Below are 5998 nucleotides of genomic sequence, written 5' to 3'. Positions count from 1 at the left end.
GGGTGCAGCCAGGAAGGGCTGCTGGGTAGTTTAGAGGGCCACACCCAGGAGCAAGCCTCTGTCTCACCCAGGCATGGCCAGGGAAGAGCCCCAGAGGGACCAGAAAAGAAACAGCCGAGGGGCATGATCTGTGAATTTAATTTTTCCACTTAAACTAAAGACAAAACAGGCCCAGATTGCGGCTGGCGGTTCCCGGGCGGCGGCATTCCCAGCTGCCTTCAGTACCTTCTCAGCCTCCTGGCGGCAGCTGGCTAAACCCACGGTGGAAGGTCTCCCTACAGTGTCCATAGTTCACGCCTGCTCCGATCAGGAGATGTGAGACCAGGACAGGGAGACCCCTCACCACTGACCATACCCAGGTTCCCCAGGCCCCAGCCCTGCAAATACCCACTCTCTCCACTTTCCCGTAAACTACTGCTTGCTAGAGTTTAGAATCAGGACTCTCTCTCAAAAAAAGAAATATAACAAAGTGATTTAAAGATAATTAATTGCATTAAACTATTGACTAACTACCTCGCTCAATAGTAATTCATTTAGAGAATATTAAAATCGGAAGAACAATAATAAAATTGATGCCAATTCCCACGGGGAGGGAGATGGCCAGCAAATTGGATACTTTTCTTAATCTGGCGTAAATAATAACACGCCTGCTTCCTTCTCTCTCAGGCCAATTCCCCTATCATTTATTCCAGACTCTAAAGCTGGGCTTCATAATTGATATCAGTTACTCAATGAGTGCTTTTTCATTTATTCTTGTTATCCGTGATAATTGCGAAGTTCAGCCTCTCGGAATTGGGCCGGCCTGGTGCCTCCAGCGCCGGGCAGGGTGGGCAGGCGAGGGCACCGCTGTTCCGCTTTTTTCCCGTTGGAGGCAATGTGTCAGGTCCGGGCACGACGTGGAGAGGCCACCAGTCCCGTCCTGGGGCGGCGGCGGCCTACAGGGCCGGGTCTTCCTTCTGCAGATGCCGGTTCAAGCCGCGGCCCCATCCCGGGAAGAAACGCTCCGTGGCTTGCCCAGGGTTAAGAGCCGCGGTGACAACGCGTTTTTGGTTGAGAAGCCGTGGGTGGAAGCCACGAATCCCACACGACATCTGGGGACCAAACGCCTCTGGAGGGTGATTTGGGAGAGGAAGGAAGAGGGGGTCAGGGGAGGGATACGGCTGGGGAAGGGCCCCTCTCGGCGCCTCCCCGACCCCAGGGCAGGGCCCCGGACCACACAGACCCGCGCAGGCCGGCCGGAGCCCTGGCAGCCGGGCCGCCCCGAGATGACGATTTCGTTATTTATTCACTTATTTATTCATTTATAAAGTGTTTACTTAGCTCGGTGCAGATGTAACATCTCATTTACAGCGTGGCCTCCGGGCATAGAAACAATTGGCAACAAAAGAGTAACTCCGGAGAATTAGAGAAAAAAAACGCACAACAACAACACGAGTCGGGGGCGGGGTGAGCGCTCCGGAGCGGCGCTGATGGGGCGGCGGGGCCGGGGGGCGGGGGGGCTCCGAGCCGAGGAGCCCGACGGACGCACCCAGGCCAGGGCTGCGGAGACCCCCGGGCCCCGCGTGGGAGCAGCGCGCAGTCCCTCCCCAGGAGGCGGTGGAGGCCGAAGGGAGTCGCTGGATACCCGGCCCAGGCTGTGTCTGAGCGCCAGGGATGCGCAGAAATGGGGGCCTGGCCGCGCCTCTGCAGCGGCCTTAGAGGAACCTCTGGAGCGGGCCCCGCGGGCGCGTGGGGTGGGACCTGCTGGAGACCCGCAGGCGGCGGCGGCCAAGCAGAGTCAGGCAGTTGGCACCACGGGTCGCCCCCTCGGCTGTAGTCGGGGCAGCTCCAGGGGGGCCGCGTACCTCCCGCTTCACCGCTACGGGTGGGGGTGGCTCCGTCCTGGCCTCACCAGCCTCCCCGGAGCCCCTCCCGGTCCCCAGCCTGAGGGCTCAGGGGTCCCGCTGGGCGTGTGTCCCTCCCGGGCCCCGGCGTGGGGCGCGGGCAGGCCCCAGGGCCGCCTCCCTCCCGCCCCCAGCACAGCGCCCGGAGCTCTCAGCCGGTCCTTGCGGCCGCGGGATCCCAGCCCTAGCAGCGGGGAAACTGAGGCCCGCAGCACCGATGCGCGCAAGGCAGCTCGGATGGGGTCAGAGGGGCGGAAAGGGAAGGCGGGCCGCACCCCCCGGACCCTCAGGGCCTGGAGCGCGTGGAGGGCGTGGACCACCCCATCCCCCACCGCCGGGCGTGTCTGCCAAGGGTGTCATTGGGCGCCGCGCAGAAGGGGCTTCCGAGGACCCGCCCCTCCCCCGCTGCCGTCAGGGCGCTGACGGAGGCAGCTGCGCCTGTTTAACTGGGAGCCGGTTGCTTGGCAACCCGAGGCGGCTCATTACCGCGGCCACAGTGATTAACCAAAAAAGAAAAAAAAAGGAAAAAAAAAAAAGAGAAAAATACAAGGAAGAAAAAAATAGAGGAAAAGCGGGAATATGAAAGTAAAATGGATTATTTAATTAGCTAATTGATAATCAACTTCTTTTTAATTATTCACTTAATTAAAAAAGTGTAACTACAACACTGCCCTCATCAAGCTGCGGTTGCACCGGCAGGGTTTCAAAGCCGCCTCTCCCTCCCCTTCCTCCGCCCGCCCCTGGGCCCCTTGGGGCTGGAGCAACCTTCCTCCTCCCCAGCCATGTCCCCCACCCTTAGGAGAGACTATTGAAAACATATTCTTCCCCAACAGCCGAGACAGCTCCACCCACCGGTGTCCAGGGACCTTCCCAGAGGGGCCTGGGCACTCTGCCCTCCGCCTCTGCCTCAGTTTCCCCATTTCTAGGACCTGATTTCGGTGCTGAGGTGCGTGTGGGCAGGGCAGTTTGGGTCCCCGCCTTCGTGGAACTGGTGTTCCGTGCAGGAGGCGGGCGGGCAGTTGTCCCCTGGAAAATAGGAAAGGAGTGTTTGGGCCTCGGCGCCAGCTGTGAGCACAGCGGGTGGGCATTCCCCACGCGGGCAGCCTTGCCAAGCAGGGAGGTCAGCACAAGGGTGTGGTCCAAAGGCTCCACTGGTGGCCGGGTTTTGAGTGGGATGAGAAGCTGGAGGATGCTGGGGCTGGAGGGCGTGGCGATACCATGGTGTCACTCCATCTCCCTGTGGGGCGGATGCTTGTGAGGCTGAGGGGAGCTGCCTCTCCTAGCTCTGTGCTCCCGCTCTGGGCCACCCACATCCAACGCCCGCCTCCCTGCAGGTGCGAGGCCGGCCTGGGCCTCTGGCTGAGCCAGCTCTGAGGGAGTCTGTTGCAGTTGCAACCAATGCTGAGGTTTAAATTCTCCCTGGGTCCGATCCTGCTTCCCTCCCCTAAGCCTCTCGCACACACACCTCGGCTCAGGCTATTTACCGGGAAAGCCAGGCGGAGGCAGGGCAGGCAGGGCAGGCAGCGCCCGGCCGGAGACCCGGATGGTGGAGGTGGTGCAGTGGAGTCGGGACTGCTGGGGGCACCTGCTGATGAGGTGGGAGGGTGAAGCCACGGGGGATGCGGGTTTCTGGACTTGTTCTGGTGGGCGGGGGTGGGTGGGGATGTGGTGGGGGATTTGGGCTGGGAGGGGGGTGGGGTGTCCTGGCGTTGCTCTCAGCACAGTCCCCATGGTCCCCTTCTCCTTCCTTGGCCTCCCCTCTTCCTTCATCCCCGCCCCCCGCCCCCTGGTTCCTCCCAGTCTCAGATTCTACTTTCCCCTATATCTTCCCTCCCACGCTCTCCACCGCCCTGACCCTGGGCCAAGCCCCCTTAGACTCCTTTTAACCTCTGAAAAGTCAACAGCAGCCTCATCACCAGGGAGTGCTGGAGTTTTTTCGTTAGAGGGGAAGGAAAGGGGGTGCTGGTGACTCCTCCCTCCCCCCCTGCCCACCAGCTATTGGCCTGGACCTGTCCCTTCTCTCTCCGGTTATGCGGGCCTGTGATCATGGGGGTGGGAGGGCTGCTGCTGGCACTGGAAAGCACCCACCGGGACCCCTGCACCCAGGCATGGAGACACTACAGACCCTGGCAGGGTCCGGGACAGGCCCAGGGCTGGAGGGAGGGGTCCGTGACAGGCCACCCTTCCTGGGGCGGTCCCCCTCCACTTCCTCCCACAGCTCTATTTAGGGCAGACAGGCCAAAGAGAGCCACAGAGGCGTGTTGGGCAGCCCAGCATCGGTAATGAACCCTGGCAGGTTTTATCTGCTGGAGCAGTGGAGCCCCGCCTCCCAGGGAGTGAGGCTGGAACCAGAACCTGCGGGAGGGAGGGAGGGAAGCAGCGCGGCAGCCTTAGGGTCTGGACTGGGCTGAGAGGGGCCTCGCCCCCTTCCTGCCTTCGTCTCTGGCAGGCCATGGCCACATGGGGAGTACCCAGGAGCCCCGAAGAGCAGCTCCTTGCTGATGTGACATCAACTCTGTGGCAGGGGTGAGGGGGCAGATGTGACATCAACTCTGTGGCAGGGGTGAGGGGGCAGGGCTGGGCTGCTCAGGTGTTTTGTTTTGCTTTTTTTCTTTTCTGCACGTCTGGGTCAACGTCACCAAACCCTTTCCTCTATATCTGTGGTGAGTCTGAAAGTGAATTCCAGTAAATTCCAGCTATCAAAGCTGTTCCGTAAGAATATCTTAGCAAGTCTTATTTGGTCTTCAAGGTGGTTCACTGGGCTGGCGTGGGGGTCACTGTGCCCAGTGCCCAGCGGGGGAGGTGGCAGATTCGAGGTGAGAGGAGCTCAGGGCCCAGTCTTGTTTGGAGACAGAGTCTTGCTCTTGTTGCCCAGGCTGGAGGGCGATGGTGTATGGATCTCGGAGATCTGCAACCTCCATCTCCCAAGTTCAAGCGATTCTCCTGCCTCAACCTCCCAAGTAGCTGGAATTACAGGTGCCTGCCACCACGCCCAGCTAATTTTTGTGTTTTTAGTAGAGATGGGGTTTCGCCATGTTGGCCAGGCTGGTCTCAAACTCCTGACCTCAAGTGATCCACCCGCCTCAGCCTCCCAAAGTGCTGAGATTACAGGCACGAGCCACTGTACCTGGCCAGGGCACAGTCTTTTAGCTGACAGAATGCTCCCCTCGTCTATCCTTGGGCAGCTGTCTGGAAGGGCGGGGAGTGGAGCAGTGGTTGGGAAGCGGGGGCTTGCTGGGCAGGACCCTTCATTTCTGCAGGGAGCAACTGCGGGTTCCTACAGATCACCCAGGGTTCCTTGATCTCATCAGCAGCCAGTAGGAAGCAGGAGAAATTCAGGGCTGGACTTCCTGCCCCCCTGACTTCACTTCACTCTGGCCAGACTTCTTGTAGGTAGTTTTGGGGACCTGCATTATGAGTATACTGGGTGCTAGGTGCCCCACTCTGAATGCTGAGGGGGTGCAGCTGGTCATGGGGTCACCAGGGTCTCAGCAGCGTGGCAGACGGGGCCGCCAGCAGGAGAAGCTGCTGGGGCCTGAGTTCCTTTGGCTTAACCTTGCAGGCCCATGTGGGGTGGTGATGGGGATGGAGGGAGATACATACCTTAGGGGCTGAACCGTGTACCCCTAAATTCCCATGTTGGGGTCCTCACCCCCAGGACCTCGGGATGTGCCTGTATTTTGGGATGGGGCCTTTAAAGAGATGATTCAGATAAAATGAGCTCATTGGGGTGGACTCTAATCTAACAGGGCTGGGGTCCGTATAAAGAAAGGAGATGAGGATGCAGACCCGGTGAGGGTTCAGGGAGAAGACGCTGTCTGACAGCCCAGCAGAGAGGCCCCAGGAGAGGCCAGCCCTGCGCACACCTGGATCTTGGCGTTCCAGCCCCCAGGACCATGCGAAGTCAATCTCTGCTGTTTAAGCTGTCCCGTCTGTGTGTTTGTTACAGTGGCCCTGGAAAAGTAAGAAGACACGTATTGCAGAGAGGGACAGGCCTGCCACAGACGAGGTGCCCAGCTACTAGCCCCTTTTTGAATGGGCACCTGGGTGCTGGGCCCCCACTTTGGGATGGGGGTTCTGACATCCCCGGCTCTGGTGTCCTCACTGGGGAAGCT

General features: G+C 59.9%; 1 long non-coding RNA gene across 1 annotated transcript; it reads right to left on the bottom strand.

Annotated features, from left to right (window-relative positions):
- Nucleotides 1–732: 732 nt before the first annotated feature.
- LOC129472711 (uncharacterized) lies at nt 733–2810 on the bottom strand. The gene is made up of 2 exons (XR_008654021.2): nt 1845–2810; nt 733–1108 (listed from the first exon to the last, which is right to left on the bottom strand). It is a non-coding gene; the product is annotated as an uncharacterized lncRNA (long non-coding RNA).
- Nucleotides 2811–5998: the final 3188 nt, after the last annotated feature.

This window comes from Symphalangus syndactylus, chromosome 22 (genome assembly GCF_028878055.3).
Source record: "Symphalangus syndactylus isolate Jambi chromosome 22, NHGRI_mSymSyn1-v2.1_pri, whole genome shotgun sequence".
Lineage (NCBI taxonomy): Eukaryota > Metazoa > Chordata > Mammalia > Primates > Hylobatidae > Symphalangus > Symphalangus syndactylus.
Note: the sequence above shows the minus strand (reverse complement) of the source record. Positions and strands in the feature narration are given on the sequence as shown.